Consider the following 12,500-nt stretch of genomic DNA (forward strand, 5'->3'; position numbering starts at 1 on the left):
ATATAATTTTCCTTGAGATGAACTCTGATTCAGTTATAAGATGGAAAATAAAGGAAATGGAGAAGTTTGGCCCTGAGCGATGAGTAATAATGCCAAACTTCTTCCGAGTCTTTTAGTTATTCAGCCGTCGGACGCATCCCAAACCACACGTCCTGGTCGTCATAGAGACCGCAAGCGTTCGGCTTCAAACATCGCAGTGTATTATGGGTATTCTGTAATGAGAATGTGTTTACTGGCCACTAGGCCACTGTTTTGGTTGTTTTTGACCTTTTCGAACTGAAATAAAACCACAGAAATAACCACACACAAACACACACACACACACACACACATAAACATACACTTGTGGCCCACTACACTCCTCATCCTGTAATCCCACATGTCTTCGTTAAATTCCACCGAAACAGAAATTTTATGAGGTTGGTGAAGCTAACATATATATAACATATCTTATAACTAACACTTTAGCATCGTACAAAACATGGCACATTATATTATGACGCATATAAATTAAGCACAAACACACACACACACACACACAGGAGTATAGTACAGTAATATACAGTACCAATTACATCTATATACAACTATTTATACAACAGTGCTGTTGAATTCTCGATTCTGATTGGCTGACAGACGTTCCGAGGCGTGCAATTATTTTTCAGCAAATGGACAGATAAAGTAGTTCCTGTCAGGTCTGGACCACATTACAGTTCCATATCACTTCGCCAAGTTAACTGAAATAAGGAAAAGTTATCCTGCTGTTCACCGCAGCGCACACACACACACACACACACACACACACACACACACACACAGTCAAACACAGATTAACTTCAGACTCACATTCACACACACACATACACCGCTAACAACGAACGCGACAGAAAAGATCCATTTTCCAGAAATAAGTCATTAATAATTGATGACAGTACATTGAATTATCAGAAAAATGTATTTATTTATTAATTATATTTATTGCAGTAATAAAAAAAATAAAAACCCTGTGAACAATAGGCTTATAAATATTTACTTACTTAATATTAATACTTATATTTAATATTAATATTAATATTAATACTCCAAATCCCAGAATGCCTCTGCACTCGCGCCACCCACTGACCTGAGTATTAACACCTGAACCTGTTTCCCAATCGATTAAAGACTGGTTAATAATAACACAGTGCTGCACTCAGCTATGACTCTGCATTTTCCGCCATTGCTAGGACACTGGACATGTTGCAGTGCATTGTGGGATATCGTGAGTACAATGATTATTCTCCTGTACACTTTGAGATACGATAGTTCAAGTTTAACAGCACTTTATAGCTAACATGTTCTGTTTTATTTTTCCTCTTCTATTGTTGTGTCCAGATGTTGTGGTGCATTATGGGATTTATTCTTGCACTACGCTTTTATGTAGGAAAGAACACAACCGTGCAAGCGGTTACTCATTAATTAGTAACACGTTGGGTGTCAAATGAAAAGAAGTTCTGCAGTACCTTTTAAACACACAGGAGCAGACTGTGCCTTAATAAGGCTCTTATATACTGTACATACACTGTGTGTGTTCATGTACCCATACTCCCTATCCCCTACTTCATATTTCCTATCCCCAATTCTCTATCCCTATACTCCATATCCCTGTACTCCCTATCCCTATATTCCCTATCCCATACCTTTCTACTCCCTATCCCATGTACCCATACCCCCTATCCCCTACTTCATATTCTCTATCCCATACTCCCCATACTCCCTATCCCAAACCCCTATACTCCTTATCCCATACTCCATATTCCATACTCCCTATCCCATATCCCTATCCCATACTCCCTATCCCCTACTACATGTTCCATACTCCCTATCCCATATCCCATACTCCCTACTCCATATCTGCTAGTCCATATTCCATGCTCCCTATCCCCTACTCCATATTCCATACTCCCTATCCCATATCCCATACTCCCTACTCCATATCTGCTAGTCCATATTCCATGCTCCCTATCCCCTACTCCATATTCCATACTCCCTATCCCATATCCCATACTCCCTACTCCATATCTGATAGTCCATATTCCATACTCCCTATCCCATACTCCCAATCTCATATCCCTATCCCATACTCCCTACTCCATATCTGCTACTCCATATTCCATACTCTCTATCCCCTACTCCATACTCCCTGTCCCCTACTCGCCATCCCATACTCCATACTCTCTATCCCCTACTACCTATCCCATACTCTCTTTCCTTCATCCCCTACTGCTTATCCCCTACACTAGAGAGTCATCAGCACTACGTAGTGCACTAATATAGGGAACATTAAAAAAAAAAAAAAAAAGTGCTTAGAATAAATTTGCGTAAATTCAAGGTTGAAATTTTCTCATATTTTCAGAGTGAGATTAAGAATATAAACCACAAAGGTATTTTATAACCGTTTATTTGGGTGCCAATAATTCTGGAGCTCACTGTAGACATAGATGCTGCCCCCAACACACACACACACACACACACACACACACACACACACACACACTCTCCATGTTCTGAGTATTCAGATCTGGAGGTAGACTGAAAGTTTTTTTTTTATTTTTTATTTTACTTAATGTCTCGGCTCTTTTCCACGTCCCTTTTTTACTCGCACGCTCATTTTTTCCACAAAAAGCTGCAAAGAAAATGTTTTGCTTTCACTAGACCAACATCAGGTTTCAGAACTTCATCCTGGTACCGTTTCTGCAGCTCTGCTCTCTAACACACACACACACACACACACACACACACACACACACACACACATATATATATATATATATATATATATATATATATATATATATATATATATATATATATATATATATATATATATATAAAATCTCTTTGTGTGTATGTTATTGAGTACTTATTTCTGAAACTGTTCTACAAACATCAGTGGCACATTGTGAGTTCAAGTTCACGATAATGACATAAAATTGTTTTCTTTTATCTTTTTTTTAACAGATGTTGCTGCAGTACAGCTGTGTTATTCCTCATGGCCAGGTGTGCTCTTACGTTTCCCAGCACGGCCCTTAAAAATTGCTCGCCATCTTGTTTGATATTCCTGCTGTGAGTCAGAGCGGAAGGTGTTTTGTGAGGACATCGGTGTAATTAGTTGTTCATATACATAAAAAAACTAACCTTGTGCTTCGTCCATATGGCTCAGAGTGTGTGAGTGTTTCCCCTGACACATTTTTAATGAAACGTTATGAGGTCGAATGTTGATGTTGCTGTTGTACCTTCATTAATTAGCGTCATGGGGGAATTGTGTGTTTCTGGACATTTCTGAGCAGCTAACGAGGGGACATCACCATAACATAAACCTGCATTTATGCCGGCAGCGTCACGGTGCGACAAATCATCTGGAAGTCATTTATTTTTACTTACAGCTGCATATTTCTAGCCAAACTACAAAGTTTTCCATAACAGCTGGATATGTCCAGGATTTCATGTATTCATTCGATCAGTAAGACTCGCTCTGCTGCAACAAACTTTAAGTGTTTGATTTAAGTGAAACAGAACAGCGATGGTGATTTTCTTTATTCTGTTTCCCTGCATTTTTTTAGGTCATGTGTGGTTTTATATACTTGACGTTAGCTAGCTAGCTTGTGTGGAGATCACTGAAACCATGCCAACGTAGGGCGAGTTCAAAAAATGAAAAATCGGTGATGGTGTGAGCGCAGGATTGGTGGACACCTAATAATCATCTGTTGGTTTTGTATAAAACGTTACAAGGTAACTTTTTATAAATGGTTTCCAAGATTATATAATCACGATGCTTATGTCATTGCCAGTAATGCCATGTTTTCACACTGAGTACGAGTCTGATGTTTTTTTTATTCTTCAATAAACAATAACAATAACAATACGTAATTAATACCTAAATGACCTGTTCGGTATAACTCGATCAGTGATGTCACGGAACATTTTATTGAACTATTTATGTTTCTGGGGGTTTAATTAGAACCCGTGAAATCCGATATCTGATTAGCCTTGTTCTTGTATAGCTTTAGGGAGTTGATTGTAAATGAAGTGCATTAGCTAGCTACATTACTTAGCTTGGATGGAGTCAGACTGCAGTGAAGAAGCGTTGGTTCTTATTTTATTTATTTTGATTTCTTTTGTTTTCAGTGTGTCAGAATCCCTCATTCCCGTACCTCGAATGATCGCAAGAACAACACACTCTTTCCGAGCTTTTCATGTGCAACCATTTGAACTCCTGTGTTTTATGTTTAAGATGTTTTACTTGTAAAGCACAGATAGAAGTCTGCTTTACTATGAATATTAAAGGGATAGTTTACCCAAAAATCTTAATTCTTCATTTGGGTTCTGAAGATGAACGAAACTCTTATGGCTTTGGAACGACATGAGGGTGAGTAATTGATGACAGAATTTTCATTTTCTGGGTGAACTAACCCTTTAATCATGAAATGTGTCCAGATTGCTGTTATTTAGTGTCTTTTGTTCATTAGTGCAATAATGTACACTAGGATTATTAGGATCTTTTAAATGAATATGAGTAAATGCTTTATATACTTCAAATCAGATACTCTTTTCTTGTATGCTATTTTATTGAATGTTGTTTAAAATTCATTGATTGCAAGGATTGTAAAGTGAGTAAAGTGAAAGGTGCTATATCAATAAAATATTGTTATTATTATTATTATTATTATTATTATTATTATTATTATTATTATTATAAATGAGCATGATATCAGACCGATACCAGAACACATGTGAAACATAATGTGCTTACATTTTTCCCCTAAGGGTGTACAAACTTTTGCACTCCACTGTATAACTGCTCTCTGAAGCACTCTGAAACTAGGTTTATTTTTTAAAATGCAGCGTATAAAGACAATTTATGGTCACTGTTGTTTTTATTATGACACAATCTTTGGGAAACTTTATTGGCAGAATGCCGATGTTTTTTCAGGTTCTTTATAAACGACGGAACCTCGGAGACGGATAATCGATGATGTCATACAGCAGAACCATGGTGAGACAAATCGCTCTTTCAGCCAGGTGTGAGAGAAAGGAACCTTTTACACTCGCTAATGACTTCAGTTTCACAGATTTCAGTCCAACAGAAATGACACAGTGAAACTCGGCTATAAAACAAACACACATACACATGCGCACACATACACACACACACACACACACACACACACACACACACACACACACACACACACACGTGTCTGGAAAAGCCTGAGCTCAAGGCGAGTAATCATACTGACAAAATAAGGGCAGTAAATCAGGGTTTTAGGGAGGGTACAAACCTTAAACTGAAGGGTTTGGTGTACAAAACACACATACACACACACACACACACACACACACACAGGCATTACAGGGACTTTCATGTGGACTCTCTGAACACATGGTGAATATGGTAAAAAAAAAAAAAAATGATACACACACTCCTTTATAAGGACCAGCCAGACGTCCCCATAAGGTCAAGCCTGTCACAAATTCCCATAATTATAGGGACATAATTATTGGTCCTCACAAAAAGCTCAAAACCTGAACACACACCACACATAATCCTGGCAAAGAGTACTACACAGTTCTAGGTACTATGTAGAACAACTTGTACTTGAAGAACCCTTTAAAAGATCATCTTCTTTTCTGCTCTAAAGTTTTATTTGCATCCCATAGTAATTCTTTAAAATACTATTTCTTTTTCAAAATCCTGTAGATGATCTACAATTTCTGGAACCCATAGTGTTCTGACAACTAGAACCTACGTTCTAGCAGCATTTCAGAAAGAACTCTTTCAGAAGAGGTTTCGAGTAGAACCCCTTTGGAAAGTGTCCCACCTCAAAACTTATTGATATTCTAAAAAGAACCTTAATCAGAGGTCATAATGCAAAAGATTCAGCTAAGTACTTGTGTTGACATCTTAGGTCCCTTGAGGGTTTCTCAGCTTGCCTCAATGTAAAAGTTTTAACTAGAACCTTACAACAAAGTTTTCCCTATCCTAGGGTTCCAAGTAGATACCAAAATGGTGCCACCTACTGAACTCTTTTTCCCCCTCCTAAAACTTCTAAACATTCACACACGTGTCTCTGAACTACCTGAAAAACTTAAAATGAAAAAATATTTACATTTGTTAGGATTTAGTGAAATTTTGTTTTAATTTGTTTTGAAAATAAAAAGAAGCAGCATTTAATAAGGCTGAATTTCAGCTCTGATTAATAAACACACTTTAATAAACTTAAAATTGTAAAAGTGGAACCCAAAAACTTTTTCTCTCTCAAAAAAAATGCCACGTTTATGATTCGCTCAGCACCGACCGGTGCACGATAACTCCAATTTATGAAGGCTGTTATGTCGTAAAAGTGGCTCGAACGCGTGTGTAAATATCTTTAAGTGCTGCGACGGGTGTCACATACGATACGTGTTTAATCACGTGTAAAATAACGGCTCTTTTTAAGGGAAAAAGGAGAAAGCAAAGGGAAAAAAATGTTGCCGTGTTCTTATATTAAGGATTCTTATTTTTTGCTTTTCTTATTTTAGTCTTTTTTTGTGGACGGCTTCATCATGTGACCTTCTTGCTGTAAACAATCCTCTAATTCTGTTCACTATCAGAACAAACAAACAAACGTTTCCGCAGACATAATGACAAAACCGTTACTCGGACTGATGAGATGTTTACAAATGCACGTGATTCTCTCGTGTTCTAGGTAAAAGTCATGTTGCTGTTTGTAAATGTGCAGAACTGAATCTCCTAACATTAACACCTGAATCTTTATCATATTCATAATTATTCATAAAACACGTAAATGTGGAACCTATTGGAATTCCTTGTGGCTAAATTCTAGAAAACTACTGAATATGCTGAAAAATCAAAAGTTTTGATCATGTTTTCCTGCCAGTAAAATACTCTGAACATTGTACGCTAAAACAAACGTAAGTATATTTTGACGAAACGACGTGGAAATATTTGTATTTTATTATTATATCATTTTAACCTCGCCTTGGCTAAACTTTTGATTTTTCATTTTGGTTTCTGTTTAAAAACAAATAAACAAACAGAAAGAAAACGACACAGTTTTGTCTGTATGTTGATGGAAGATACTATGATGTCACCTTGAATCAGCCATTAGGAGGTGTTCTGGTTGGGACTTCAGTTATTCACGTTATTGTCTAACATGATGGAATAGAATAATAAGAAATTCGTCATTTCAATTTGCCAATAACCTCTGCAACTTGTTATACAAATTGAGTCGTGTGAATTGTGTCAGATTTGTTAACGTGCTTCGAAGTTAGATTGCACGCACATCTACCTTCAGGAGACGAATTAAGTGGACAATAGTGCTATTAGTGCTATAGCTAGCTATAATCAAAGATTTTAAAAAAAATAATGTGAACATATTTCAAACTCTTGTTCAAAATGACTTCAAAGAAGACTGAGTGGATGAATTTATATTTATAAAGTCAATTTCTTCATGAATGTATATATATATATATATATATATATATATATATATATATATATATATATATATATATATATATATATATATAATGTGTGTGTGTATATCATAACGTATTTCATAATCTATAGAAAAATTTTAAACAACAATAGAAATAAAACCATGTTTAAATAAATAAAGACAAAACAAAGCAATTTCTTCAGCATCTTTCTGAAGCTCAGAGACGCTTCACACAGACAGACATGATACTCTCAGTGGGAGTGTGTGTCTGCGGTTGGAATGTATAGCGCTGTGTGTGTGTGTGTGTGTGTGTGTGTGTGTGTGTGTGTGTTTAGAGGAGTGATGAAAAGAGCTCAGTGTTGATAGACGAGTGAAGAGAGACATAGACGAGAAAGACAACATTTTTTGCCTAAAGCGGCTGTCATTAAAAAAAAAATTTTTTAAACTCTGAGCAGAAAAGGTGGAGTAAAAGACCCAGTTAAAGCTGCAGTGAGTAAGATTTATTTTAGAAATATTTTTACATTTTTTTAGTTATTTTTAAATTCAATTTAATTTTCAATTATTTTCGAGTCAGAAAAGAAGAAAAATTGTGCTCACTGCACTATGAACTTTATTAAACACGAGAAAGAGTAAGAATCCAGAGTTGGAAGTCACAGGGGTGTTCTTTTGTTTTGGTTAAGCATGGTGCTAATCTTGTATGCTAACTGCTAGCATGCAATCAATCATGCAGTCACTTTGTTTATATTGTAGCTCGCTAAAAGTGAGGACACTTTAATAGCGACTCTTCTTTACAACAAAGTACTGACCTACACACATTCTCAGCATGATATCCTTGTGAGGACCTCCCACTGTTCATAATTATTACTTTAGTTAATTAATGCTATGCTACACCTGAACCTGACTCTAACCGTAACCCCAGTATGAATGAATTTAAAATAAATATTGCATTGTTATTATTATTATTATTATGTTATAACTTACCCTCAGCTTTCACCGGTCTGCAGTCTACACCAGTGTCACCTCACACCTTTACACACCTTTACACACCTAATCCAGGTGTTTAGCGTCCTTGATGGTGTTTAGGGGACTATGGAGCGAGGGATGCTTTTGGAAACTGCGGTCTAGACGGACATGACAGATTTCTAAATGAGTTTATTCACAGCGTGTTCAGTGTGTGACAGGTTTTATCAGTGCCTTCATGTGTGTTTTCTCTCCTTTATTCCTCCCTCACGCTATTTACAGACGTGCTTTTAATTAAAGCTTTAAGTACAATGATTTACAGTATACAGTATCACTGGTTTAAACAGGAGCCGTAATAATAGCTTTAATAAAGACTAAAAAAAAAAAAAAAAGATTTAAAAAGACGTTTGGAAAATCTGGAATTTGATCTGAAGTTTTATAAATGAAACCATTTCACTTTTAAATTTACATAAATTCAGTTTAAACAGATTCAATAACTTTTATTGTCATTTCGTTATTTAAGCTTGTTTAGTTTGGTAATAATCTAACACCTTTAAGTGATGCACAATTTGTAATTATGTGTGCATATACCTGCATAAGTCTACACACACACACACACACACACACACACTAAATTAACACCAACAAACACATCCAGTAAGAAAGCGGATACTCTCTCTCTCTCTCTCTCTCTCTCAAGATATCCCCAATATACAAATTAGCTCATTTTAATATTTGCATTATGTAAATGTTCTCAATTGACCTGCTTATGGACATTTCCTACTTTTCTACGTTTACACCTGAATAAAAAATAAAGTGCAAAATAATAACAACAACAATAATAATAAATATTAACAAATATGGATGCATAGTAAAGGCTAAAAATGACCACAAATATTTAACTAAATATTTAAATCATGAGTTTTATTGAGCTTTATTATTGTAAATGAAAACAAACTGGAAGTTTTGAGCATCGTGGCCAAACTGAACTACAGATGCCAGATTTTGCAGATTTTTTTCTTCGTACTTGTGTGAGAAGTGTATTCATTTACATTTAGCCACGCCCACAAAGCTCCATAAAAGGCAGACCTCACAACAATAATAAAGTGTGATCTGAACTCAGCTGTGTGTTTAAATGTCTGAATGTTCAGGCAGCTTACTTATCTCAGATGATAATGCTAATATCCTAATCATGCTAATATGCTAATAACGCTAATATCCTAATCATGCTAATATGCTAATAACGCTAATATCCTAATCATGCTAATATGCTAATAACGCTAATATCCTAATCATGCTAATATGCTAATAATGCTAATCTGATGGATTGGATTTCACTCAGTCGCCAAACAAAATTTTATTTTCATCTTCAGCTGAACGGTTTTGAGATGTTGCTATGATAAAAGCGACAAAAAAATAATAATTAAAACAGAATAAATGTTGTTTCCCTGTCTGTCTCTCTCTGTCTCTCTCTCTCTCTGTCTTTCTCTCTGTCGCTCTCTCTCACTGTCTCTCTATCTCTGTCTGTCTGTCTCTCTGTCTCTCTCTCTCTGTCTGTCTCTCTGTCTCTCTCTCTCTGTCTGCCTGTCCCTCACTGTCTGTCTGTCTGTCTGTACTTACTGATTTTGTCTTCAGTTCATACAACATACACACACACACACACACACACACACACACACACACACACACACACACACACAAGTGTAGTTCTGTATGGTATTGCAGACAGGCCTGTACAGCTTTCAGGTGAGCAATGACATCATACAAAGTACATTACACACACACTCACACTCACACACTCACACACACTCTCACACACTCAGACACACTCACACACTCACACACACTCAGACACACTCACACACTCACACACACTCAGACACACACACACAAGTGTATTGAAAACAGACAGTATGAAATTTTGCCTTAAGTACCTAACTGCTACACTCACATGAACACACATGCACACACACGCGCACACACGCACACACGCGCACACACAAGCGTATTCAAAACAGACAGTAAGTATGAAATTCTGCCTAACTGCTACACACACACACACACACACACACACACACACACACACACACAATCCATGACTATTCAAATGTGACCAAATACTATTTACTATGTACCATTGCTAACTGTTTTACACACACACACACACAGTATGAGTAAGAGGGAGAGTTTGTGGAAGACAGATCTAAGTGTGTGTGTGTGTGTGAGAGAGAGAGAGAGAGAGAGAGAGAGAGAGAGAGAGAGAGAGAGAGAGAGAGAGAGAGACTCACCGAGCAACAGGGAGACGGAGGGATGAAGGAGAGGACGAGTGGAGAGAGGCAGTGTGTGAGTCAGTTAGCCTACACATGGATAAAGAGACACACAGAGCCTCACTCCTCCTCCTTCACTCACTCCTCCTCCTCCTTCATTCACTCCTCCTCATTCACTCACTCACACCTCCTCCTCCTTCACTCACTCCTCCTCCTCCTTCATTCACTCCTCCTCATTCACTCACTCACACCTCCTCCTCCTTCACTCACTCCTCCTCCTCCTTCATTCACTCCTCCTCATTCACTCACTCACACCTCCTCCTCCTTCACTCACTCCTCCTCCTCCTTCATTCACTCCTCCTCCTCCTTCATTCACTCCTCCTCATTCACTCACTCATACCTCCTCCTCCTTCACTCACTCACTCCTCCTCCTTCACTCACTCCTCCTCCTTCACTCACTCACTCATCCTCCTTCACTCACTCCTCCTCCTCCTTCACTCACTCCTCCTCCTTCACTCACTCCTCCTCCTTCACTCACTCCTCCTCCTTCACTTACTCACTCCTCATCCTCCTTCACTCACTCACTCATCCTCCTTCACTCACTCCTCCTCCTCCTTCACTCACTCCTCCTCCTTCACTCACTCCTCCTCCTTCACTTACTCACTCCTCCTCCTCCTTCACTCACTCACTCATCCTCCTTCACTCACTCCTCCTCCTCCTTCACTCACTCCTCCTCCTTCACTCCTCCTCCTCCTTCACTCACTCACTCCTCCTCCTTCACTCACTCACTCATCCTCCTTCACTCACTCACTCATCCTCCTTCACTCACTCCTCCTCCTTCACTCACTCCTCCTCATTCACTCACTCACACCTCCTCCTCCTTCACTCACTCCTCCTCCTCCTTCATTCACTCCTCCTCCTTCACTCACTCCTCCTCCTCCTTCACTCACTCCTCCTCCTTCATTCACTCCTCCTCTTTCATTCACTCACTCCTCCTGCTCCTTCACTTACTCACTCCTCCTCCTCCTTCATTCACTCACTCCTCCTGCTCCTTCACTCACTCCTTCTCTTCATTCACATACTCCTCCTGCTCCTTCACTCACTCCTCCTCCTCCTTCATTCACTCACTCTTCCTCCTTCACTCACTTACTCCTCCTCCTGCACTCACTCCTCCTTCACTCACTCCTCCTCCTCCTTCACTCACTCACTCCTCCTTCACTCACTCCTCCTCCCTCACTCACTCCTCCTCCTTCACTCACTGACTCCTCTTCCACTCACTGACTCCTCCTCCTTCACTCACTCCTCCTCCTCCTTTCACTCCTTCTCCTTCACTCACTCACTCCTCCCTCACTTACTTCTCCTCCTTCACTCACTGACTCCTCCTCCTTCACTCACTCCTCTTTCACTCACTCCTCCTCCTGCTTCACTCACTCACTCACTCACTCACTCCTCCTCCTTCACTCACTCCTCTTTTCTTTTAACAGGCCTGGTCTAAATCAGCCCTTCCTTTATTTCCTGGAAAAATCTTTTATTTTTCTAAACTGAAGCAAGATGAATTTTGATGTTCATTAAATTAACTAAAGTAGGTCCTGAAAAAACTACATACTGGAAAATGTGTGTATGTATAAGAATTTCACCAACTCTTCGATTAATGCCATAAAACATGTTCTCACACACACACACACACACACACACACACACACACACACACACACACACACAGAAGTCCTCATTAGCCCTCAGCATGTATAAACACACGGATGTGTGTGATTCCGGGTCTCAGAGGGAAAAT

The 12,500-nt window shown here is 38.5% G+C and overlaps 1 protein-coding gene across 2 annotated transcripts in view; it reads right to left on the bottom strand.

Moving 5' to 3' along the window:
- rargb (retinoic acid receptor, gamma b) overlaps positions 1-10,819 on the bottom strand; it is a 38,957-nt gene extending 28,138 nt beyond the window's left edge. The window contains exons 1-2 of one of the 2 annotated variants that reach the window (XM_053674021.1): positions 10,730-10,819; positions 8,463-8,602 (exon numbers count right to left, since the gene is read on the bottom strand). The gene's annotated coding sequence lies outside the window, so the exon portion shown is untranslated. The remainder of the gene's footprint in view (positions 1-8,462; positions 8,603-10,729) is intronic. The other variant, XM_053674022.1, reaches the window with a different exon arrangement.
- Positions 10,820-12,500: the final 1,681 nt, after the last annotated feature.

Source organism: Ictalurus punctatus, chromosome 21, assembly GCF_001660625.3.
Source record: "Ictalurus punctatus breed USDA103 chromosome 21, Coco_2.0, whole genome shotgun sequence".
NCBI lineage: Eukaryota > Metazoa > Chordata > Actinopteri > Siluriformes > Ictaluridae > Ictalurus > Ictalurus punctatus.